General features: G+C 38.2%; 1 long non-coding RNA gene across 1 annotated transcript in view; it reads right to left on the minus strand.

Annotated features, from left to right (window-relative positions):
- The window catches only part of LOC108581304, a 50,907-nt gene that overhangs the window by 15,653 nt on the left and 7,703 nt on the right, over positions 1-27,551 (minus strand). Inside the window, exon 2 of the long non-coding RNA XR_001893304.3 lies at positions 25,960-26,061. This is a non-coding gene — a long non-coding RNA (uncharacterized LOC108581304). The remainder of the gene's footprint in view (positions 1-25,959; positions 26,062-27,551) is intronic.

Here is a 27,551-nt window from a genome sequence, read left to right on the forward strand (position 1 = left end):
ATAGGAACAGCTCCAGGCTACAGCTCCCAGCATGAGCGACACAGAAGACAGGTGATTTCTGCTTTCCAGCTGAGGTACCGGGTTCATCTCACTGGGGCATGTCAGACAGTGGGTGCAGGACAGTGGGTGCAGCCCACCGAACGAGAGCTGAAGCAGGGCGAGGAATCGCCTCACCTGGGAAGTGCAAGGGGTAAGGGAATTCCCTTTCCTAGCCAAGAGAAACCATGACACGGAGCACCTGGAAAATAGGGTAACTCCTACACCAATACTGCACTTTTCCAAGGATCTTAGCAAATGGCACACCAGGAGATTATATCCCATGCCTGGCTCAGAGGGTCTCATGCCCATGGGGCCTCACTCATTTCTAGCACAGCAGTCTGAGATCTAACTGCAAGGCAGTAGCAAGGCTTGTGGAGGGGCGCCCACCATTGCTGAGGCTTGAGTAGGTAAACAGGACAGCCAGGAAGCTCAAACTGGGTGGAGCTCACCACAGCTCAAGGAGGCCTACCTGCCTCTGTGGACTCCACCTCTGGGGACAGGGCATAGCCAAATGAAAGGCAACAGAAACCTCTGCAGATTTAAATGTCCCTGTCTGACAGATTTGAAAAGAGTAGTGGTTCTCCCAGCACAGAGTTTGAGATCTGAGAACGGACAGACTGCCTCTTCAAGTGGGTCCCTCACCCCTGAGTAGCCTAACCGGGAGGCACCCCTCCAGTAGGGGTAGACTGACACTTCACATGGCCGGGTACCCCTCTGAGATGAAGATTCCAGAGGAATGATCAGGCAGCAACATTTGCTGTTCAGCAATATTCACTCTTCTGCAGCCTCTGCTGCTGATATCCAGGCAAACAGGGTCTGGAGTGGACCTCGAGCAAACTCCAACAGACCTGCAGCTGAGAGTCCTGACTGTTACAAGGAAAAGTAACAAACAGAAAAGACATCCACACCAAAACCCATCTGTACGTCACCATCATCAAAGACCAAAGGTAGATAAAACCACAAAGATGGGGGAAAAACAGAGCAGAAAAGCTGAAAATTCTAAAACTCAGAGTGCCTCTCCCCTTCCAAAGGAACGCAGCTCCTCATCAGCAATGGAACAAAGCTGGACGGAGAATGACTTTGATGAACTGAGAGAGGAAGGCTTCAGACAAACTTCTCCGAGCTAAAGGAGGAAGTTCGAACCCATCGCAAAGAAGCTAAAAACCTTGAAAAAAGATTAAACGAATGGCTAAATAGAATAACCAATGTAGAGAAGTCCTTAAATGACCTGATAGAGCTGAAAACCATGGCACGAGAACTATGTGACAAATGCAAAAGCTTCAGTAACCGATTCGATCAACTGGAAGAAAGGGTATCAGTGATTGAAGATCAAATGAATGAAATGAAGCAAGAAGAGAAGTTTAGAGAAAGAAGAGTAAAAAGAAATGAACAAAGCCTCCAAGAAATATGGGACTATGTGAAAAGACCAAATCTACATCTGATTGGTGTACCTGAAAGTGACGGGGAAAATGGAACCAAGTTGTAAAACACTCTGCAGGATATTATCCAGGAGAACATCCCCCAACCTAGCAAGGCAGACCAACATGCAAACTCAGGAAATACAGAGAACACCACAAAGATACTCTTCAAGAAGAGCAACTCCAAGACACATAATTGTCAGATTCACTAAAGTTGAAATGAAGGAAAAACTGTTAATGGCAGCCAGAGAGGAAGGTCGGATTACCCACAAAGGGAAACCCAGGACCAGACGGACTCACAGCTAAATTCTACCAGAGGTACAAAGAGGAGCTGGTACTATTCCTTCTGTAACTATTTCAAACAATAGAAAAAGAGAGCCTCCTCCCTAACTCACTTTATGAGGCCAGCATCATCCTCATACCAAAACTTGCAGAGACATAACAAAAGAAGATTTCAGGCCAGTATCCCTGATGAACATCAATGTGAAAATCCTGAATAAAATACTGGCAAACCGAATCCAGAAGCACATCAAAAAGCTTATCCACTATCATCAAGTCCGCTTCATCCCTGGGATGCAAGCTGGTTCAACATTCGCAAATCATTAAATGTAATCCATCACATAAACAGCAGATCTCTCGACAGAAGCTCTACAAGCCGGAGGAGAGTGGGGCCAATATTCAACATTCTTAAAGAAAAGAATTTTCAAGCCAGAATTTCATATCCAGCCAAACTAAGTTTCATAAGTGATGGAGAAATAAAATCCTTTACAGACAAGCAAATGTTGAGAGATTTTGTCACCACCAGGCCTGTCTTACAAGAACTCCTGAAGGAAGCACTAAATATGGAAAGGAACAACCAGTACAACCACTGCAAAAACATACCAAAATGTAAAGACCATCGATGCTAGGAAGAAACTGCATCAACTAACGAGCAAAATAACCAGCTAACGTCATCATGACAGGATCAAATTCACACATAACAATATTAACCTTAAATGCAAATTGGGTAAATTCTCCAATTAAAAGACACAGACTGGCAAATTGGATAGAGTCAAGACCCATTGGTGTGCTGTATTTAGGAGAACCATCTCACATGCAGAGACACACATACGCTTAAAATAAAGGGATGGAGGAGGATCTACGAAGCAAATGGAAAACAAAAAAAGGCAGGGGTTGCAATCCTAGTCTCTGATAAAACAGACTTTAAACCATCAAAGATCAAAAGAGACAAAGAAGGCCATTACATAATGGTAAAGGGATGAATTCAACAAGAAGAGCTAACTATCCTAAATATATATGCACCCAGATTCATAAAGCAACTCCTTAGAGACTTATAAAGAGACTTAGACTCCCACACAATAATAATGGGAGACTTTAACACCCCACTGTCAACATTAGACAGATCAATGAGACACAAAGTTAACAACGATATCCAGGAATTGAACTCAGCTCTGCACCAAGCGGACCTAATAGACATCTACAGAACTCTCCACCCCAAATCAACAGAATATACATTCTTCTCAGCACCACACTGCACTTATTCCAAAATTGACCACATAGTTGGAAGTAAAGCACTCCTCAGCAAATGTAAAAGAATGGAAATTATAACAAACTGTCTCTCAGACCACAGTGCAATCAAACTAGAACTCAGGATTAAGAAACTCACTCAAAATCACTCAGCTATGTGGAAACTGAACAACCTGTTCCTGAATGACCACTGGATATATAACGAAATGAAGGTAGAAGTAAAGATGTTCTTTGAAACCAATGAGAACAAAGATACAACATACCAGAATCTCTGGGACACATTTAAAGCAGTGTGTAGAGGGAAATTTATAGCACTAAATGCCCACAAGAGAAAGCAGGAAAGATCTAAAATTGACACCCTAACATCACAATTAAAAGAACTAGAGAAGCAAGAACAAACACATTCAAAAGCTAGCAGAAGGCAAGAAATAACAGATCAGAGCAGAACTGAAGGGGATAGAGACACAAAAAACCCTTCAAAAAAGCAATGAATCCAGGAGCTGTTTTTTTGAAAAGATCAGCACAATTGATAGACTGCTAGCAAGACTAATAAAGAAGAAAAGAGAGAAGAATCAAATAGATGCAATAAAAAATGATAAAGCAGATATCACCACCAACCCCACAGAAATACAAGCTACCATCAGAGAATACTATACACACCTCTACCCAAATACACTAGAAAACCTAGAAGAAATGGATAAATTCCTGGACACATACACTCTCCCAAGACTAAACCAGGAAGAAGTTGAATCCCTGAATAGACCAATAACAAGCTCTGAAATTGAGGCAATAATTAATAGCCTACCAACCAAAAAAAGTCCAGGACCAGACGGATTCACAGCCGATTTCTACCAGAGGTACAAAGAGGAGCTGGTACCATTCCTTCTGAAACTATTCCAACTATAGAAAAAGAGGGAATCCTCCCTAACTCATTTTATAACATTATCCTGATACCAAAGCCTGGGAGAGACACAACAAAAAAAAACCAGAATTTTGCAATAACATCCCTGATGAACATCAGTACAAAAATCCTTGGTAAAATACTGGCAAACCGAATCCAGCAGCATATTAAAAAGCTTATCCATCATGATCAAGTCGGCTTCTTCCCTGGGATGCAAGGCTGGTTCAACATACACAAATCAATAAACATAATCCAGCATATAAACAGAACCAAAGAGAAAAACCACGTGATTATCTCAATAGATGCAGAAAAGGCCTTTGACACAATTCAACAGCCCTTCATGCTAAAAACTCTCAATAAATTCAGTATTGATAGAACATATCTCAAAATAATAAGAGCTATTTATGACAAACCCACAGCCAATATCACACTGAATGGGCAAAAACTGGAAGCATTCCCTTTGAAAACTGGCACAAGACAGGGATACCCTCTCTCACCACTCCTATTCAACATAGTGTTGGAAGTTCTGGCCAGGGCAATCAGGCAGAACAAAGAAATAAAGGGTATTCGATTAGGAAAAGAGGAAGTCAAATTGTCCCTGTTTGCAGGTGACATGATTGTAGATTTAGAAAATCCCATCGTCTCAGCCCAAAATCTCCTTAAGCTGATAAGCAACTTCAGCAAAGTCTCAGGATACAAAATCAATGTGGAAAAATCACAGGCATTCGTATACACCAATAACAGACAAACAGAGAGCCAAATCATGAATGAACTCCCATTCACAATTGCTTCAAAGAGAATAAAATAGGAATCCAACTTACAAGAGATGTAAAGGACCTCTTCAAGGAGAACTACAAACCACTGCTCAGTGAAATAAAAGAGGACACAAACAAATGGAAGAACATTCCATGCTCATGGATAGGAAGAATCAATATCGTGAAAATGGCCAAACTACCCAAGGTAATTTATAGATTCAATGCCATCCCCATCAAGCTACCAATGACTTTCTTCACAGAATTGGAAAAAACTACTTTAAAGTTCATATGGAACCAAAAAGAGCCCTTGTTGCCAAGACAATCCTAAGCCAAAAGAACAAAGCTGGAGGCATCATGCTACCTGACTTCAAACTATACTATAAGGCTACAGTAACCAAAACAGCATGGTCCTGGTACCAAAACAGAGATATAGACCAATGGAACAGAATGGAGCCCTCAGAAATAATACCACACATCTACAACCATCTGATCTTTGACAAACCTGACAAAAACAAGAAATGGGGAAAGGATTCGCTATTTCATAAATGGTGCTGGGAAAACTGGCTAGCCATATGTAGAAAGCTGAAACTGGATCCCTTCCTTACACCTTATATGCAAATTAATTCAAGATGATTTAGAGTTTTAAATGTTAGACCTAAACCCATAAAAACCCTAGAAGAAAACCAAGGCAATACCATTCAGGGCATAGGCATGGGCAAGGACTTCATGTCTAAAACACCAAAAGCAATGGCAACAAAAGCCAAAATTGACAAATGGGATCTAATTAAACTGGTAGCAAAAGAAACTACCATCAGAGTGAGCAGGCAACCCACAGAATGGGAGAAAATTTTTGCAATCTACTCATCTGACAAAGGGCTAATATCTAGAACCTACACAGAACTCAAATAAATTTACAAGAAAAAACAACCCCATCAAAAATTGGGCGAAGGATATGAACAGACCCTTCTCAAAAGAAGACATTTATGCAGCTAATAGACACATGAAGAAATGTTCATCATCACTCACCATCAGAGAAATGCAAATCAAAACTACAATGAGATACCATCTCACACCAGTTAGAATGGCGATCATTAAAAAGTCAGGAAACAACAGGTGCTGGATAGGATGTGGAGAAATAGGAACACTTTTACACTGTTGGTGGGACTGGAAATTAGTTCAACCATTGTGGAAGACAGTGTGGTGATTCCTCAAGGATCTAGAACTAGAAATACCATTCGACCCAGCCATCCCATTACTGGATATATACCCAAAGGATTATATATCATGCTGCTATAAAGACACATGCACATGTATGTTTATTGTGGCACTATTCACAATAGCAGAGACTTGGAACCAACCCAATTGTTCATCAATGACAGACTGGATTAAGAAAATGTTGCACATATGCACCATGGAATACTATGCATCCATAAAAAAGGATGAGTTGTAGGGACATGGATGCAGGTGGAAACCATCATTCTCAGCAAACTATCACAAGAACAGAAAACCCAACACCACATGTTCTCACTCATTGCTGGGAATTGAACCTTGAGAACACTTGGACACAAGAAGGGGAACATCACACACTGGGGCCTGTTGTGGGGTGTGGGAGCGGGAGCAAGCCTACAGTAACCAAAACAGCACAGTAGTGGTACCAAAACAGATATATAGACAAATGGAACTGATCAGAGTCCTCAGAAATAACGTGACACCTCTATCACCATCTGATCTTTGACAAACCTGACAAAAACAAGCAATGGGAAAAGGATTCCCTATTTAATAAATGGTGTTGGAAAACTGGCTAACCATATGCGGAAAACTGAAACTGGACCCCTTCCTTACACTTTATACAAAAATTAACTCAAGTTGGATTAAATACTTAAACATAAGACCTTAAATCGTGAAAACCCTAGAAGAAAACCTAGGCCGTACCATTCAGGACGTAGACATCAGCAAAGACTTTATGACAAAAACACCAAAAGCAATGGCAACACAAGCCAAAATTGAGAAATAAGATCGAATTAAACTAAAGAGCTTCTGCACAGCAAAAGAAACTATCTTCAGAGTGAAGAGGCAAGCTACAGAATGGGAGAAAAAATTGCAATCTATCCATCTGACAAAGGGCTAATATCCAGAATCTACAAGAAACTTCAACAAATTTACCAGAAGAAAATGAACAACCCCAGCAAAAAGTGGGCAAAGGATATGAACAGAAACTTCTCAAAAGAAGACATTTATGAGGTCAACAAGTATGAAAAAAAGCTCATCATCACTGATCACAACCACTAAAATGTAAGATCTAAAACCATAAAAACTCTGGAAGAAAACCCAGGCAATACCATTCAGGACATAGGCAAGGGCAAAGACCTCATGACTAAAACAACAAAAGCAATGGCAACAAAAGCCAACATTGACAAATGGGATCTGATTAAACTAAAGAGCTTCTCCACAGCAAAAGAAACTATCATCAGAGTGAACAGGTAACCTACAGAATAGGAGAAAATTTTTGCAATCTGTCCGTCTGACAAATGGCTAATATCCAGAATCTACAAATAAACAAATTTACAAGAAAAAAAACCAACCCCATTAAAAAGAGGGTGAAGGATATGAACAGACACTTCTCAAAAGAAGACGTGTATGCAGCCAACAAACATAAGAAAAAAAAGCTCATCATCGCAGGTCATTAGAGAAATGCAAATCAAAACTACAATGAGATACCACCTCACGCCAGTTAGAATGGCAATCGTGAAAAAGTCAGGAAACAACAGATGCTGGAGAGTATGTGGAGAAATAGGAACACTTTTGCAAGATATTGTGGTGATTCCTCAAGGATCTAGAACTAGAAATACCATTTGACCCAGCAATCCCATTATTGGGTTTATACCCAAAGGATTATAAATCATTCCACTATAAAGACACATGCACATGTATGTTTATTGCAGCACTATTCACAATAGCAAACACTTGGAACCAACCCAAATGCCCATCAATGATATACTGGATAAATAAAATATGGCACATATACATCATGGAATACTATGTGGCAATGAAAAGGATGAGTTCATGTCCTTGGCAGGGACATAGATGAAGCTGGAAACCATCATTCTCAGCAAACTAACACAGGATTAGAAAAGCAAACACATCACATGTTGTCACTCATAGGTGGGTGTTGAACAATGAGAACACATGGACGCAGGGAGGGGAACATCACACATGGGGGCCTGTAGCGGAGCGGGGGGCTAGGGGAAGGATAGCATTAGGAGAAATGCCTAATGTAGATGATGGGTTGATGGGTGCAACAAACCACTATGGTACGTGTATACCTATGTAACAAACCTGCACATTCTGCACATGTATCCCAGAACTTAAAGTATAAAAAACAAACAAATAAATGAAATGTTTCCAAAAAAAAAAAAAAAAAAGACATGCATACGGCCAACAATCATATGAAAAAATGCTCAACGTCACTTATTATTAGAGAAATGCAAATCAAAACAACAATGAGATACCATCTCACACCAGTCAGAATGGCTATTACTAAAAACGTGAATAAATAACATGTTGATGAGGTTGCGGAGAAAAGGGAGTGCTTATTCACTGCTGGTGGGAGTGTAAATTTGTTCAGCCATTGTGGAAGCCATGTGACGATTCCTGAAAGAACTTAAAACAGAAATACCATTCAACCCATCAATTCCATTTCACTTAGCATAATGTCCTCAAGGTTCTTCCATGTTGTAGCATATGCCAGAATTTTCTTCCTTTTTAGGTTAAATAATACTCCATTATTACTTGTTACATTTACTCCATTATTACATTATTATTGCCTTCCTTTTTAAGGCAAATAATACTCCAGGCGTATCTTGCATTTTGCCTATCCATTCAGCTGTTGATGGACACTTAGCCTGCTTCCGCATTTTGGCTATTGTGAATAATGCTGATATGAACATGAGTGTGCAAATATTTCTAAGAAACCCTGCCTTTAGGCTGGGCATGGTGGCTCATGCCTGTAATCTCAGCATTTTGGGAGGCCAAGGCGTACCTTTGGATCATGAGGTCAGGAGTTCAAGACCAGCCTGGCCAAGATGGTGAAACCCCGTCTGTACTAAAAATACAAAAATTAGCTGGGCACGGTGGCGGGCACCTGTAATCCCAGCTACTTGGGAGGCTGAGGCAGGATAATCACTTGAACCCATGAGACAGAGGTTGCAGTGAGCTGAGATCATGCTACCTCGCTCTAACCTGGGGTGACAGAGTGAAACTCCATCTCAAAAAATAATAATAAATTAGCCAGGCATGGTGGCATATGCCTGTAATCCCAGCTACTTGGGAGGCTGAGACCTGAGAATTGTTTGAACCCAGGAGGTGGAGGTTGAAGTGAGCTGAGATCGCACCATTGTACTCCAGTCTGGGCAACAAGAGCAAAACTCTGTCCCCCGCCGCCCAAAAAAAAAAAAAAAAAAAAAAAAGAAAAAAAAGAAACCTTGCTTTTAATTCTTTTGGATACATACCCAAAAGTAGAATTACTGGTTGATATGGTAATACTATTTACAATTTTTGAGGCTGTACTAAACTGTGTTCTATAGTGGCTGTTGCAGTTTACATATCCACCATTAGTGCACAAAGCTCCAATTTCTCCACATCATGTCTTTGCCATCAATAATATCACTTGTTATTTTCTGTTTGTTTTTTAAGAAAATAGTAACTATCTTAATGGCTGTGAGATGGTATCTCATTGTAGTTTTGATTTGCATTTTTATAATGATTAATGATGTTGAGCATCTTTCCATGTGGTTATTGGTCATTTGTGTATCTTCTTTAAGTAAATGCCTGTTCAAGTCAAATTCCCAATTTTACACCAGGTTTTTTTGTTGTTGTTGAGGTTTAGAAGTTCACTATATAGTGTGTATATTAATTACTTAAAAGATATATAATTTACAAACATTTTATCCTATTTCCTGGGTTGCCTTTTTACTTTGTTAATATTGTCTCATTTGGTGCTCAAAATTTAATTTTTTTCACTTTTTCTTGTCGACATTCATTTATTTATTTTATTTAAATAGGTTTTTGGTGGGGAACAGGTGGTGTTTGGTTACATGAATAGGTTCTTTAGTGGTAATTTCTGAGATTTTGGTACATCCATCACCTGAGCAGTGAACACTGTATCCAATGTGTAGTCTTTTATCCCTCACCCCCTCCCAGTCTTTCCTCTGAGTCTCCAAAGTCTATTGTATCATTCTTATGCCTTTGTGTCCTTAGAGCTTAGCTCCCACTTATGACACTTATGAGCGAGAACGTTAAACTTTATTAAGTCCAATTTATTTTTTCTTTTGTTCCTTGTGACATATTCTCTTTTTTTCTTAGCATATCATTTGTTCTTTTCAACTTTTTTAGTGTTTACCCTAAAGTTTTCAATATACATTTACAACAAATTCAAGTCCACATTATTTATTTATTTATTTATTTAGTTATAGACAGGGTCTTGCTTTATCACCCAAGCTGGAGTGTAGTGGTGCAAACATGACACACTGCAGCCTTGACCTCCTGAGCTCAGGTAATCCTCAGGCCCCCGCCAGGTACCTGGGCTACAGGCCCATGCCACCATGCTTGGCTAATTTTTGTATTTTTTTCTAGAGATGGAGTTTCGCCACATTGCCCAGGCTGGTCTAGAACTCCCAAGCTCAGGCAATCCGCTCACCTCAGCCTCCCAGTGGGCTGGAATAACAGGTGTGAGCCATTGCTCCTGGCCCCAAGTGCACTCTTAAATAACACTATACCACTTGATGGGTAGTATGAATTATTATAGTAACAAAATAATCCTAATACTTCCCTTCCATCCTTTGTGTCATTGCTGTCAGTTATACATAAACATGTATGTATACATATATCCCCATTTATATATATATTCATAACATACACAACCAAAAACATTATTACCATTATTATTTTGAACAAACTGTTATTTGTTAGATCAATAAAAATAAAAAATTTTTTATTTTATCATCACTGGTCCCTTTTCTCATGCTCCTCTTACGTATATTTGGGTTTCTGATGTATGTCATTTTTCTTCTCTCTAAAGAATTTCTTCTAACATTTCTTGCAAGGCAAGTTTACTGGCAACAAATTCCCTCATTTGTTTATCTTTCGCTTTTGAAGCATAATTTCACAGTGTACAGAATTCTACATTAGTGTTTTTCCCTATTAACACTTCAAATATTTTACTTTACACTCTTCTTGCTTGCATGGTTTCTGAAAAGAAATCTGGTATAATTCTTTTCTTTACTTCCCTATAGGTAAGGTATCTTTTTTCCTGCCTTTTTTGAAGATTTTTTTTTTAATCTTTGATTTTTTTTTTGTAGTTTGAAAATGATATGCCTAGGTATCGTTTTATTTTTTTATTTTTAAAAAAGTTTGTCTTTCTTGATGTCCTTTTAGCTTCCTGAGTCTGTTATTAGGTTTCTGACATTAATTTGGGAGAAATTGTCAGTCATTGTTTCAGGTATTTCTTCTGCTCTTTTTGCTTTTTCTTCTCCTTCTGGTATTTCCATTATGTGTATGTTACACCCTTTGTAGTTGTCCCCACAGTTTTTGAATATTATGTTCTTGTATTCTTTTCAATTTAAAAATATTTACTTTTTAATTTTGGAGGTTCTTATCAATACATCCTCAAGCTCTGAGATTCTTTCCTCAGCAGTGTCTACTCTACTAATAAGCCTATAAAAGGCATTTTAAATTTCATTAACAGAATTTTTAATCTCTAGCATTTTTTCATTTTTTCTTATAATTTTCATCTCTCTGCTTATATTCTGCTCATTATCAGTACAATGTTAAATAGCAGTGGTACAAATATGCATTCTTGTCTTGTTCCTGATCTTAGGAGAACAGCCTTCAGTTTTTTTTTTACCATTGAGTATGAGGTTAGTTGAAGGTTTTCATAAATGCTGTTTATCATATTGAGATAGTTCTCTTCTATCCCTAGTTTGCTGATAATTTTTGTTATGAAAGTGTGTTAAATTTTGTCAGATGCTTTTTTCTGTGTTGATTGAAATGAACATGTGTTCTTTTTTCTATGTTCTATTAATGTTGCATTACATTGGTTAACTTTCTTATTTTGAGCTACTTTTGCATTCCTGGGACAAATCTTAGTTGGTTACAATGTATAATTTTTTAATGTGCTGCTGAATTTGGTTTGCTAGTATTTTGTCAAGGATTTTTCATTTATATTCATAAAGGGTATTGTTCTATACTTTTCTTTTCTCATGATATATTCTTCTGGCTTTGGTAATGCTGGCATCCCAGAATGTGTTGGAAAGTGTTGCTATCTCTTCTGTTTTTTGTTTCAATAGTATTGGTGTTAATTCTTTAAATGTTTAGTAGAGTTCCCCAGAGAAGCCATCTGGTCCAGGTTCTCATTTGGGGATTTTTAATTATTCATTCAATCTCTTTATTTATTATACGTCTGTTCAGATTTTTCTCTTTCTTCTTGAGATACTTTTGGTAGTTTGTGTTTTTAAGATAATTTGTCCCTTCCCTTCAGGTTACCTAATTTGTTGATACACAATTGTTCATATAATTCTTTTGTAATTCTTTAATTTATGTAATCCTGTAGTGAAGTCTACACTTTTATGTCTGATTGTAGTTATTTGTGTCTTCTTTCTCTTGATCTTAGTTAAGAGAACCAACTGTGGTTCCATCGATTCTTTGTACTACTTTTCTATTTCTGCCCTTTTATTGCTTCTTCCTTCTACTAGTTTGGAGTTTGGTTTGCCATTTTTACTAGTTTTTTAAGTTAAGTTAGGTTGTTAATTTGAAATCTTTTCTTTTTTAAAAAAATATATGCTATAAATATACCCCTGAACACTGCTTTCACTGCGTTCTGTAAGTTTTTGTACATTGGGTTTTTGTTTTTATTCATCTTATTTTCTTATTTCCCTAGTGAGTTATTTGACCCATTGGTTGTTTAAATGTGTTGTTTAATTTCCATGCATTTGCAGATTTTTCAGTTTTGCTTCTGTTATTGACTTCTAGTTTTGTTCCATTATGGCCTGAGAAGATACTTTATATGATTTAAATCTTTTTAAATTTATTGAGGATCTAAAAGAGTGCATCCTGGAGAATGTTTCATGTGTACTTGAGAAGAATGCATATTGTGTTGTTGGAAGGAGTGTTCTGTATCTCTCTTTGAGTTATAGTTTATGGTGTTCAAATTCTCTATTTCCATATTGATCTTCTCTTTAGATGTTACATTCACTACTGAAAGTAGGGTATTGAAGTTTCCAAGTAATATTGTAGAACTGCCCATTTCTCCCTTCATTTCTGACAGTTTTTGCTTGCATATATTTTGAGGCTGTATGCAATGTGTGTATGTTTATAATTGTTATACCTCCTTGATGAATTGATTTTTTAAATCAAGATAAAAAGTCTTTGTTTTTCAAATAATTTTTATCTTAAATTATATTTTGTCAGATATTGGCATAGCCATTTCAGTTTACTTTTGGTATTATTTGCATGGAATATCTTTTTTCATCTTTCCACTTTCAGTCTGTTTAAATTGTGTCTCTTTTAGGTAGCATAGACTTAGGTCATATTTTATAAAAATTCAACCTATTTGTGCCTTTAGATTTAAATTGTGTTTCATTTAGGTAGCATAAGAGTTGGATCATATTTTATAAAAATTCATTCTGCCAATCTCTGCCTTTTAATTGTAATTGAATTCATTTACATTTGAAGTAATAATGATAAAGGAAGGTCTTGACTCTGACATTTTGCTATTTGCTTTCTATGTGTCATATCTTTTTTGTTTCTCAATTCCTCTATTACTGCCTTCTTTTGTGTTTAATCAATCTTTTTCTAGTATACTGTTTTGATTGCCTTTCCTCCTGCTCCTCCTCTTCTTTTTCGTGGAGTATTTTTTAGTTATTTTCTTAGCTGTACTTGAGGATTACAGTCAACATTTAAAATTCATCACAGTCTAGTTTGAATTAATAGCAACTTCTTTTCTTTCCTTTTTTTTTTTTTTTTTTTGAGACAGGGTCTTACTCTGTCGTATGAACTGGAGTGCAGTGGCATGATCTTGGCTTACCGCAACCTCAGCTTCCTGGGCTCCAGCGGTTCTCCCACCTCAGCCTCCCAAGTAGCTGGGACTACAGGTGCACACCACCATGCTCAGCTGACTTTTATAATTTTTTGTAAAGATGGTGTTTCGCCAAGTTGCCCAGGCTAATCTTGAACTCCTGAGCTCCAGCAATCCACCTTGCCTATAAGTGCTGAGATTACAGACATGAGCCACCACGCCTGGCCCTTATTTTTAATGGTACACAAAAACTCTTCTATTAATAATTTCATTTCCTTTTATATTTGCATTGTCACAAATTACCACTTTATATATTATGTGCTTATTAACATAGATTTATAATTATATTTATGTATTTGCATTTTAAATTACACAGAAAACAAAAAGAAGAGTTACCAACCAAAAGTACAATAATACTAGCTTTTATATTTACTTGCTTAGCTACTTTTACCAGTTTTAAATTTCTTCATATGGCTTTGAGTTACTATCTCATGTCCTTTTTTTTTTTTTTTTTTTTTTTTTTTTTTTAGACAGAGTCTCGCCCTGTCACCCAGGCTGGAGTTCAATGGCACGATCTTGGCTCAGTGCAACCTCTGCCTCCTGGGTTCAAGTGATTCTTCTGCTTCAGCCTCCTGAGTAGCTGGGAATACAGGTGCACGCCACCACACCCAGTTAATTTTTGTATTTTTAGGAGAGATAGGGGTTTGCCATGTTGGCCAGGCTGGTCTCAGACTCCTGACCTCAGGTGATCCACCTGCCTTGGCCTCCCAAAGTGGTGGGATTACAGGTGTGAACCACTGTGCCCAGCCACCCCCCTCTTTTTTTTTTTAATTTTAAGGACTGCCTTTTGTCATTTCCAGAGAAGGCCTAGTGGTAATGAAGTTCCACAGGTTTGGTTTATCTGGGAATGTGTTAATTTCTCCTTCATTTTTTAAAGGATATTTTGCTGGATATAGAATTCATTATTAACAGTTATTTTTTTCCCTTGCAGCACTTTAGTTAGATTATTTCACTGCTTCCTGGCCTCCACAGTTTTTGATGAGAAATTGGTTGTTAACCTTGTTGAGATTCCCTTGTGTATAACAAGTTGATTGGTTTTGCTGTTTTCAAGATTCTGTTTTTGTCATTTGACAGTTTGCTCATAATGTGTCTCAGTATGGATCCCTTTGTGTTTTTCTTATTTAGCATTTTTTGAGCTTCTTGGATATGCAGGTTCAGTATCATCTGGTTTGTCATGTTATTGACATTATTACTTAAAATATTCTTTATCTCTCATCTTCTTCTGGCATCCTATCTTGCAATTTTTTTTTGTTTTTGAGACATGGTCTCACTGCATCACACAGACTGGAGGGCAGTGGTGTGATCATGGCTCACTGTGGCCTCAACCTTTTGGGCTAAAGTGATCTTCCCACCTCAGCTTCCTGAAGCTGAGACTAAAGGCACACACCAGCACACCCAGCTAATTTTTGTATTTTTTGTAGAGACAGGGTCTCACTATGTTGCCTGTGCTGGCCTTGAACTCCTGGGCTCAGCCAGTCCTCCTGCCTCAGCCTCACAAAGTGCTGGGATTAAAGGTATGAGCAACCATGCCCTGCCTTGCATATGTTGTTATGCTTGTTGGTACCCCACAGGTCCCTTATGCTCTGTTTTTTTTTTTTGTTTTTTTTTTTTGAGATAAGAGTTTCACTCTGTTGCCCAGGCTGGAGTGCAGTGGCAGGATCTTGGCTCACTGCAACCTCCCCCTCCTGGGTTCAAGCGATTCTCCTGCGTCAACCTCCTGAGTAGCTGGGATTATAGGTGCCCACCACCACGTCTGGCTAATTTTGGTTGTTTTTTTCTTTTTTAGTAGAGAAGGGGTTTCATCGTGTTGGCCAGGCTGGTCTCAATCTCCTAACCTCAAGTGATCCACCCACATTGGCCTCCCAAAGCACTGGGATTACAGGCGTGAGCCACAGTGCCTGGCCTGCCCTGTTCATTTTTCTTTACTTTTTACATCTTTGCCCCTCAGATTGTACAATTTCCATTGGACCATTTTCAAGTTCTTTAAGTCTTCCTTTTACCTACTCAAATTTGCTGTTGAATGCCTCTAGTGAATTTTTTACTGTAGTTAGTGTACTTTTCAGCTCCAGAATTTTTATTTGTTTTCTGTTTATAACTTCTATTTTTTAAAAACTGATATTCACTACTTGATCATATATCATTCTTTTGATATCCTTTAGTTTTTTATACAGAGTTCCTTAGCTCTTCAACATATTTAAGACAATTTAAAGCTTTTTTTCTAGCAAGCACCATGCCATGTCACTGTTTCCTCAAGGATTTTTTCTTTAAATTTTATTTTATTTTTTCTGTGAGTGAGCCATGTGTTCCTATTTATTTATATGCTTTGCAAAGAGGACACTGTAAATATTGTAATGTGTCTACTCTGGAAGCTGGAAGTTCCTCCTTCCCAGAGAATGCTGTTGTTGTCTTGTGAGGCTGCAGTTATTTGTTTATTTAGTGAATTTTCCATATTATTTTTACAAAGCTATATTCTTTGTCCTGTATGATCTGGAGGTCGGTGTTCTGGTAACTTCATGGTCAGCCAATGATCAAGCAGAGATGTCTTTAGATGTCTGATGTAGTAAGAAAATAAAAGAAATAAAAAGGTTTTCTGTCCTTAAATTTTTTTGACAGAGACTTCCTGGGAAACTGCTTCAGATTAATGAGGTTTAAACAATGTCCAGCCCCTGTACCAGTCCCTCAGTGTATTGCCAGGCAGATAAAAACACATACCCTGATTTTTGGAGGGTAATGTTATTATTGCCCATTTTGGCAACATTCAGTTGCACCAAGAAAACAGGCTGCTGTCCCCATGGCTGCCTGCTGTGTGCTTGGAAGATGGGGAATAGGGGGGTGATGGTAGGTGCTATGCAAAACACTGAAATTCATCAAAGTTTACCAGCCTTTCTTCACGAAGCACTCACTTGGATGCTGCCATTGTGTGACTAGACTGCAGTTTTGAAATAGTGGAATTTGAGGTTTTTAGCTGCATAGGGAGATTCCTATTGTGCTATTCTCTGTAACTTCACTCCGAGCTATGTTTTCAAATGCATTATGCTAATTGTATTTTTAAATTTGTGTATTTATGTCATTTACCTGTAATTTAATTATTGATGGGTCTTTTATTTTATTATTTGTTCTTCTGCTTTTCATTTCTTTATTTCACTTTTCTTGCCGTCCTGTTGGTTACTTGAAATTATTTAGCATTCCATTTTGGCTTATCTTTTGAGTTTATAAATGTATTTCTTTTTACTAGTGGTTTTCTATGTATTAAATTATATATACATAACTTATCATAGTCTTTACTGATGTCAGTGTTTTACCAGTTCATGTACAGTGTAGATACCTTACTTCCACTTGAGACCTTTTTTATGCCCCCTTTATAATATAGTTGTTCTAAATACTTAGTCTATATACATTGAGAACTATATCAAACATTATAATTTTTACTTTAATTAACTAACATAATTTAGAAAACTCAAGAGGAGAAGGGTAATCTAGTTTATCTATCCATATTTTTTACTCTTTCCATCATTCTTTCTTCATTCTCAGTATTCCAAATTTTCTTCTTTCATCATTTCTTTTCTGTTTGGACAGCTTCTTTTAGCCCTTTTTTTTGTTGTTGTTGTTGAGTAGGTCTGCTAGTAACAAGTTCTTTTGTTATTTTTTTTTTAGTCTGAGGATGTCTTGATTTTTCCTCTATTACTGAAGAATAGTCTTACTATGTATATAATTCTTAGTTGACAGTTTTTTTGTTCTCTTTATCCCCCAGCACCTGAAAAATGTGCCATTTCCTTTTGGCTTTCATGGCTTCTGATTTAAAAAAACCTTTCATTTCAATCATTCTTCTTCTGTAGTTATTATATTATTTCTCCCTTAATTGCTTTCAATATTTTTTCTTTGTCTTTAGATTTTTAAAATTTGAATATGATGTGTCCTTGCACAAATGTGTATGGGTTTAGTCATTTCTGATTGGCTTAGCTTCTTGAATATGTAAGGTTGCATATATATATATATATATATATTTTTTTTTGCTAGATTTGGGAATTTTTTAAGCCACTATTTTATTATTATTATTATTATTACATACTTTAAGTTCTAGGGGACATGTGCATGGGCTGCAGGTTTGTTAGCATATGTATATTTCTGTGCCATGCTGGTGTGTGCTGCACCCATCACCTCAAGTCAGCACCCATCAACTCGCTTCTCATTTACATCAGGTATAACTCCCAATGCAACTCTCTCCCTCTGCTCCCTCCCATGATAGGCCCCGTAGCGATGTGTTCCCTTCCCAAGTCCGCGGATTCATTGTTCAGTTCCCACTCTATGAGTGAGAACATGTGTTTGGTTTTTCTTGTTCTTGTGATAGTTTGCTGGCAATGATGATTTTGTAGCTGCATCCATGTCCCTACAAAGGACACAAACTCATCCTTTTTATGGCTGCATAGTATTCCATGGTGTATATGTGCTACATTTTCTTAATCCAATCTGTCACTGATGGACATTTGCTGATTCCAAGTCTTGCTATTAGAATAGTGCCTGAATAAAATGCTACGCGGTGCATGTGGTTCTATAGCAGCATGATTTATAACTCTTGCATATACCCAGTAATGGGATGGTTGGGTCATATGGTACATCTAGTTCTAGATCTTTGAGGAATCGCCATACTGTTTTCCATAATGGTTGAACTAGTTTGATAATCCCACCAACAGTGTAAAAGTGTTCCTATTTCTCCACATCCCTTCCAGCACCTGTTGGTTTCCTTGACATTTTAATGATCGCCATATTCTAACTTGGTGTGAGATGGTATCTCATTGTGGTTTTGATTTGCATTTCTGATGGCCAGTGATGATGAGCATTTTTTCATGTGTCTGTTGGCTGTATGAATAAGTTCCTTTTGGAGAAATGTCTGTTCATATACTTTGCCCACTTTTTGATGGGGTTGTTTGTTTTTTCTTGTAAATTGTTTGAGTTCCTTTTGTAGGTTCTGGATATTAGCCCTTTGTCAGGATGAGTAGATTGGTAAAATTCTTTTCCCATTCTGTAGGTTGCCTGTTCACTCTTGATGGTAGTTTCTTTTCGCTGTGCAGAAGCTCTTTAGTTTAATGAGATCCCATTTGTCAATTCTGGCTTTTGCTAAGGTTGTTGCTTTTTGGTGTTTTAGGATACGAAGTCTTGGCCCATGCCTATGTCCTGAATGGTACTACCTAGGTTTTCTTTCTAGGATTTTGGTGGTATTAGGTCTAACATTTAAGTTCTAATCCATCTTGAATTAATTTTCATATATGAGTAAGGAAAGGATCCAGTTTCAGCTTTCTACTCTCTATATTAGCTAATTTCTCCTTAGCACTATTTATTAAATAGGGAATCCTTTTTTCCCATTTCTTGTTTCTCTCAGGTTTGGTTGCCAAAGATCAGGATGCATGTAGATGTGGTATTATTTCTGAGGACTCCTGTTCTGTTCCATTGGTCTATATCTCTGTTTTGGCAATTGTACCATGTTGTTTTGGTTACTGTAGCCTTGTAGTATAGTTTGAAGTCAGGGTAGCCGTGGATGCCTCCAGCTTTGTTCTTTTGACTTAGGATTGTCTTGGCAATGCGGGTTCTTTTTTAGTTCCATATATGAACTTTAAAGCAGTTTTTTTCCACTTGTGAAGAAAAGTCATTGGTAGCTTGATGGGGATGGTGCATTGAATCCATAACAACCTTTGGGCAGTATGGCCATTTTCACGATATTGATTCTTCCTATCCATGAGCATGGTATGTTCTTCCTACTAATGTGTCCTTTTATTTCACTGAGCAGTGGTTTGTAGTTCTTGAAGAGGTCCTTTTACATCCCTTTGTAAGTTGGATTCTAGGTATTTTATTCTCTTTAAAGGATTGTGAATGGAAGTTCATTCATGATTTGGCTCTCTGTTTGTCTGTTATTGTGTATATGAATGCTTTGTGATTTTTTGCACATTAATTTGTATCCTGAGACTTTGCTGAAGCTGTTTATCAGCTTAAAGAGATTTTGGGCTGAGACAATACAGTTTTCTAAATATACAATCATGCCATCTGCAAAGAGGACAATTTGACTTCTTTCTTTTCCTAACTGAATACTCCCTTGATTTCTTTCTCTTGCCTGATTGCCCTAGCCAGAACTTCCAACACTATGTTGAATAGGAGGCAGAGGGCATCCCTGTCTTGTGCCAGTTTCTCAGATGAATTTTTCCCAGTTTTGCCCATTCAGTATGATATTGGCTGTGGGTTTGTCATAAATACTCTTACATTTTGGAGGTACATTCCATCAATACCGAATTTATTGAGCTGCTTTTAGCATGAAGGCTGCTGAATTTTGTCGCTCTTCTTCTGCATCTATTGAGATAATCATGTGGTTCTTTGTCTTTGGTTCTTGTTTATATGCTGATTATGTTTATTGATTTTATGCATCGTTGAACCAGCCTTGCATCCCAGGATGAAGCCCATTTGATCATGGTGGGATAAGCTTTTGATGTGCTGCTGGAATCCGGTTTGCCAGTATTTTATTGAGATTTTGCATCGATGTTCATCAGGGATATTGGTCTGCAATTCTTTTTTGTTGTGTCTCACAGGCTTTGGTATCAGGATGATGTTGGCCCATAAAAATGAGTTAGGAGGATTCCTCTCTTTTCTATTGATTGGAATAGTTTCAGAAGGAATGGTACGAGCTCCTCCCTTTGTACCTCTGGTGGAATTCAGCCGAACTTCGGTCCTGACTTTGTTGGTATTAATTATTGCCTCAATTTCAGAGCCCGCTATTGGTCTATCCAGGGATCCAACTTCTTCCTGGTTTTATCTCGAGTAAGTGTCCAGGAAATTATCCATTCTTCAGGTTTCCTTTGTTTATTTCATGAGGTGCTTTCATAGTATTCTCTGATGGTAGTTTTGTATTTCTGTGAGCCTCGGTGCTATCCCTTTATCATTTTGCATTGTGTCTTATTTGATTCTTTTCTCTCTTTCTCTTTATTAGTCTTTAGTGGTCTGTCAATTTTGTTGATCTTTTCAAAAACCAACACCTGATCTCATTGATTTTGATATTTTAGGTTCTCATCTCCTCTAGTTCTGCTCTGATCTTGTTTATTTCTTTTGTCTTCTGTTAGCTTTGAATGTTTGCTCTTGCTTCTCTAGTTCTCCTTTCTATTGTGATGTTAGAGTGTCAATTTTAGATCTTTCCAGCTTCTCTTGTGGGCATTTAGTGCTATAAATTTCCCCCACACACTGCTTGTAAATGTGTCCCAGAGATTCTGGTATGTTGTATCTTGTTCTCATTGGTTTCAAAGAACATCTTTATTTCTGGGCCTTCATTTCAAGTATGTACCCAGTAGTCATTCAGGAGCAGGTTGTTCAGTTTCCATGTAGTTGAGCGGCTCTGATTGAGTTTCTTAGTCCTGAGTTCTAGTTTGATTGCACTGTGGTCTGAGAGACAGTTTGTTATAATGTCTGTTCTGTACATTTGCTGAGGAGTGCTTTTACTTCCAATTATGTGGGTCAATTTTGGAATAAGTGCATGTGGTGCTGAGAAGAATGTATACTTGGTTGGATTTGGGGTGGAGAGTTCTATAGATGTCTATTAGGTCTGCTTCTTGCTGCAGAGTTGAGTTCAATTCCTGGATATCCTTGTTAACTTTCTGTCTCGTTGATCTGTCTAATGTTGACAGTGGAGGTTGAAGCCTCCCATTATTATTGTATGGGAGTCTAAGTCTCTTTTGTAAGTCTCTAAGGACTTGCTTTTGAAGTAGAATCTGGGTGCTCCTGTATTGGGCAGTATATATTTAGGATAGTTAGCTTCCTTTTCCTAAGCTGAATTGATCCCTTTACCATTATGTAATGGCTTTGTCTCTTTGATCTTGATGGTTTAAAGTCTGTTTTATCAGAGACTAGGATTGCAACCCCTGCTTTTTGTTCTCCATTTGCTTGGTAGATTCCTCCATCCCTTTATTTTGAGTCTATGTATGTCTCTGCATGTGAGATGTGGGTCACCTGAATACAGACTGATGGGTCTTTGACTTTTATCCAGTTTACCAGTCTGTGGCCCTTTTAATTGAGCATTTAGTCCATTTTACATTTCTAAGGTTAAGATTGTTATGTGAACTTGATCCTGCCATTATGATATTTAAACGCTTATTTTGCTCGTTAGTTGATGCAGTTTTTCCCTAGCCTCAGATGGTCTTTACATTTGGCATGTTTTTGCAATGGCTGGTACTGGTTGTCTTTTCCATGTTGAGGCTTCCAGGGTCTCTGTAAGGTACCTAGTGGTGACAAAATCTCTAAGCATTTGCTTATCTGTAAAGGATTTTATTTCTCCTCTCACTTATAAACTTAGTTTGGCTGATATGAAATTCTGGGTTGAAAATTCTTTTCTTTAAGAATGTTGAATATTGACCACTGCCTCTGGCTTGTAGAGTTTCTGCCGAGATCTGCTGTTAGTCTCCGGAGGGGCTTCCCTTTGTGGATAACCCGACCTTTCTCTGGCTGCCCTGATTTTTCCTCCTTCATTTCAACTTTGGTGAATCTGGCACTATGTGTCTTGTTGCCTCTCGAGGAGCATCTTGTGGCATTCCTCTGTATTTCCTGGATTTGAATGTTGGCCTGCCCTATTAGGGTTGGGGAAGTTCTCCTGGATGATAACTCGAAGAGTGTTTCCTTCCAACTTGGTTCCATTTTCCCCTCTTCACTTTCAGGCACTTCTAATCAGACGTAGATTTGGCCTTTTACATAATCCCATACTCTTGTAGGCTTTGTTCATTTCTTTTCTTTTCTTTTTTCTTTGTGTTTCTTTTCTCGCTTCATTTCATTCATTTGATCCCTAATCATTAGAATTTTTCAGCTGATCGTCGGTTACTGAAGCTTACAGCATTTGTCACGTATTTCGTGGTCATGAGCTTTCATCTCTTTTCATTTCGTTTATGACCGGCCCTGCACACTACCGTGAAGCGCATCAATTCTCTTAATTCTTTTCGGCGATTTTGTTTCTGTACTGGCACGGTCTTTTAGTTTGAGAAGTTTGATCGACTGAAGCCTTCTTTCTCTCACCTCGTCAGCGGATTCCCTCTCGTCCAGCTTTGATCTTGTTGCTGGCAATGAGCTGTGCTCCTTTGCTGTGGGAGATGCCCTTTATTTTTGAATCTCCCAGCTTTTCTGCCCTGCTTTTTCCCCATCTTTGTGGTTTTATCTTTGCCTTGGTCTTTGATGATGCAGGACGTACTGATTTTATAGGTGTCCTTCCTATTTTGATAGTTTTCCTCTTCTAACAGTCATAGGGACTCTAGCTCTAGGTCTGCTGGAAAGACGTTTGAATTCCACTCAGACCCTGTTTGCCTGGGTGGGTATCAGCAGCAGAGGCCAAGAGACGATAGAATATTGCTGAAACAGCGAAAGTGTACCTACGATTCTTTGCTTTGGAATTTTCCTTCCTCAGGGGTGTACCCACCCTGTGAGGTGTGGGAGGTCAGACTGCCCCCTAGTGGGGATGTCTCCCAGTTAGCTGCTACTTAGGACTTGTGACCCACTTGAGCAGGCAGTCTGTCCCTTCTCAGATCTCAAACCTCCGTGTCGGGAGGTCCACTGCCTCCTTCAAAGCTGTCAGACAGAGTCAGCTATGCCTGCAGAGGTTTCTGCTGCTTTTGTTATTGCTTGCTGTGCCCTGTCCCAGAGGTGAGTCTACAGAGACAGGCAGGTTTCCCCTTGAGTGCTGTTGTGAGCTCCACTCAGTTCCGAGAGCTTCCTAGCGCCGAGCTTATCTACTTTCTGTTTCTCCCCTGGTGCCAGAATGGTCAGGCTACTCTTCCCCAGCCTTGCTGCTGCCTTATGTTGTCGCACTGCTGTGGCTATAGCAATGAGGGGAGGCCCGTGGGCGCGGAGGACTCCCGCCAGGTGTGGATACAATCTCCTGGTGTGCCTCGCTTGCTTAAAGTGCAGTATTGGGGTGGGAGTGCCACCCCGACTTTTCTCCAGGTTTGCAAGGTCCTGTGTCCCCTGACAGGGCGGGATTCCCTTCCCTTTTGCACTTCCCAGGTGAGGCGCATGCCCTTGCCCCGGTTTCCAGGCTCTTTGCTGGTCGGCTTTGCCGCTGACTAGCACCATTGTCCCGTACTCCCTAGTGAGATGAACCTAGCACCTCAGTTGAAAATGCAGAAATCACCGGTCTTCTGTGTCGCTCGCGCTGGGAGTTGGAGACTGGAGCTGTTCCTATTCGGCCATCTTGCTCCGCCTTAAGCCACTATTTTTAGGAATACTTTCTCAGTTTCACACACTTTATCTTCTGTTTTTGAGACTCTGATGATATGAATAATAGATCTTTTATTATTTTCCTGCAAATCCTTTAAAGTCTGTTCAATTTTTCCTGATTTTTTCATTGTTCAGATTAGACAGGTTGTTTTTGTTCTTTTTATGTATTTGTTTTTTTGAGATGGGAGTCTCACTCTGCTGCCCCAGCTGGAGTACAGTGGCATCATCATAGCTCACTGCAGCTTTCAACTCCTAGGCTCAACCAATCCTCCCACTTCAGCTTTCCAAGGAGCTGGGATTACAGGTGCATGCCACTGTGCCCAGATAATTTTTACATTTTTTTTTTTTGTAGAGACAGGGTCTTGTTTTGTTGCCCAGGCTGGTCTCAAACTCATGGCTTTAAGTGATCCTCCCGCCTTGGCCTCCCAAAGTGTTGGGATTACAGGCATGAGCCACTGTAGCTAGCCAGTTTTTTTGTTCTATCTTAAAGCTGACTAATTCTTTCCTCTGTCATATTTATTCTGCTATTGAGCCCACTCAATGAGACTTTTAGTTATTATATTTTTAGTTATTGTATTTTTTATTTCTAAAATTTGCATTTGGTTTTTTTCTTATATCTTCTTTTTTTTTTCCTGAGGCTTTCTGTTTTTTTTATTATTTGTTTCAAGCATGTCTGTAATTAGTTGTTGAAGTGTTTTTATGATGGCTACTTCAAAATCCTTGTCAGGTAATTCTAACATCTGCATTATCTCTGTTTTGATGATCTTTTCTCATTTCAGCTAAGATTTCCCTCGTTTATGGTATAATGAATTGTTGTTTTACTGTATCCTGGATGATTTTGGGCATTATTTTGTAAGACTCAGCATCCTATTTTACAGACAGTCTTCATGTTTAGATGTAGTGCATAGGTCCAGGGGCAAGTAGATATTCAGCTCCTCACTGAGTTCTGCTGACACAATCCTGGCAAAAGAAGAAAACTGCCTCACACTATCTTATTGCTGATAGGTGAGGGTGGAAGTTCGGTTTTCCACTTACCCCTGCTGACATCTCCCCAGCATAAGTGAAGTACCAGCTTTGAAAGTGTATCATGAAGCAGAAACAAAGAACTCAGAGAAGGGATTGCCACACAAGAAATGAAGTGTATTAGTTTTCTATTCCTACCGTGACAAATCACCACAAATTTAGTGGCTTAAAGCAACACAAAATTTTATTTTACATTTCTGTATGTCAGAAATCTAATTCAGATACCAAAAGGACTGAAACCAAGATGTTGTCAGGCTACATTCCTTTTTGGAGGCTGATATGGTTTGGCTATGTCCTCACCCAAATCTCCTCCTGAATTGTAAAAATCTCTATGGGCCAGGTAGAGATAATTGAATCATGGAGGTAGTTTCCCCCATAATGTTTTCGTGGTAGTGAATAAGTCTCATGAGATCTGATGGTTTTATAAATGGGAGTTCCCCTGCACAAGCTCACAAGCTGTCTTTCCTGCTGCCACCTAAGATGGGTCTCACTTCTCCTTTGCCTTCTACCATGATTGTGAGGCCTCCCCAGCCATGTGGAGCTGTGAGTCAATTAAACCTCTTTCCTTTATAAATTACTGAGTCTCAGTATGTCTTTATTAGCAGCGTGAGAACAGACTAATACAGAGACTGTAGGGGAGATTTCATTTCCTGCTTATTTGGATTATTAGAAGAATTCAAGATTATAGGATTGAGGTTCCCATTTTCTTACTATAAACTGAAGGCTGTTTCCACTTTCTAGGGGCTACTGCTTTGGTTGGTCTGTGGTTCCTATCCTTCGTTTTTAAAGGTTGGAACAACAGATCAAATTCTTCTTACATAGCATCTCTCTGACCCGCCCTTCTTCTGTATCCTATTTGTAAAGATTCATGCAGTTATATTGGGTCTATCAAGAAAATTCAAGATATCTCCATTTCAAAGTCTCTAACATTATTCACACCTGAAAAGTCCCTTTTGTCGTGTAATGTGACATAGTCGCAGTTTCCAGTAGTTGGGATGTGGACATCTTTGGAGGGCCATCACTTTGTCTACTACAAGAAGTCTGAAGAAAGAAAGATGGGTCTTATTTTATAAAGGCATTAATTAGAGATAACTAGACAAAAATTACTAACCTTCCTAAATATCAGGAAAAGTGCAAAAATAAAAGAACAAAGAAAATTTTGCAATGTTTTTAAAAATATGATATTGGATTGAATCAAATAAGCCATAAATACATACATCCTAATTTCAGAGAAGTTCAAAGGGGAAAAAATGAACAAAAGAGATTGTAAAACATTAGTTGTAGTACACAAATCAAAATCAGGGATCTCAAAATGTGGAAAAAAACACGTTTTTAAGAATAGATATACAATATACATAAATTAAGTCCAGACAAATTACAACAATAAATGTAAAATAGCTTACCTCAACTATAAAAAGAAAAATTGCAGATCTTACAAAGAAAAAAACCACCCCATGCTATGCATAAGATACACTTAAAGTGATTAAGAAAGGAGGAAAATTAAAAGTTGGGCATTAACATTAAAAATTTTAAATAAGTAAAAAATTAATATTAGCATTAACAAAGAAAACAGAAGTCAGAATTTTGATACCACAGAAAAATATTTCAAACCAAAAAAGTATTAAATAAGACAGAGATGGACCCTCATAATGTTAAAGATTACAATTCACAATGAAGATATAACAGTTGTGAACATCTATGTGCCAAAAACCCAACAACAGATTACAGGATATACAAGAAAAAGTATATAGAAGTACATTAAAAATAGGAGTGATTATCACACTTTCTCTTGTCTCAAGACTGATCTAGCAGTTAAAAATTAAAGACAGAAAACAAAAACAATATAACAAGAAAGTTATGTTTTACAGATATGTATGGAGCTTTCTGTCATGGCAATAGGAAATACATCTTTATTTTCAATGAAAGTTAATTATTAATATATGATAAGCCACAAATGAAACCTTAATAAAATACAAATATAGAAAGTTTACCAACATTATCTGATTATAGTACAATGATATTAGAAATTAATAACAAAATTAGAAAACCTAAAGGCACTTAACTGAAAAAATAAAACCAAGGTATAGAATAGAATACATAATGCTACACTTTTTGAAAGAAGATTAGAAGTATACACATATTTGGGGCATGATGGCAGAATAGGAGGTCCCAGACTTTATTACCCCTCACAGAAAGTTTAACTAGCAACTATCCACAGATGAAAAGGCCTGAGTCATCTGCATGGCTAACAGAATGTAATAAAAACTGCATGGAAAGGGTAAGAGAAATGATCTTCTTTGACCACATCGCCCTTTCCCTCTCCCAAATTGGCAGAATGAGGAAAGAGATAGAGGAAAAAGAGAGCAAGAGATGGATATTCAGCCTTCCTAGCATTCCAAGACATTTCCCAGGAAGCCCACTTCAGTCTCACCTCATAGAGAATACAGGAGGAAATGTCATGGCTAGACCATCTGAAGTCAGGTAGAAACAAAGCAAGGAGGTAGAGTTCACAGCCCCAAACACACCTTAGA

The sequence above is a fragment of the Papio anubis genome, chromosome 10, assembly GCF_008728515.1.
Source record: "Papio anubis isolate 15944 chromosome 10, Panubis1.0, whole genome shotgun sequence".
Taxonomy (NCBI): Eukaryota; Metazoa; Chordata; class Mammalia; order Primates; family Cercopithecidae; genus Papio; species Papio anubis.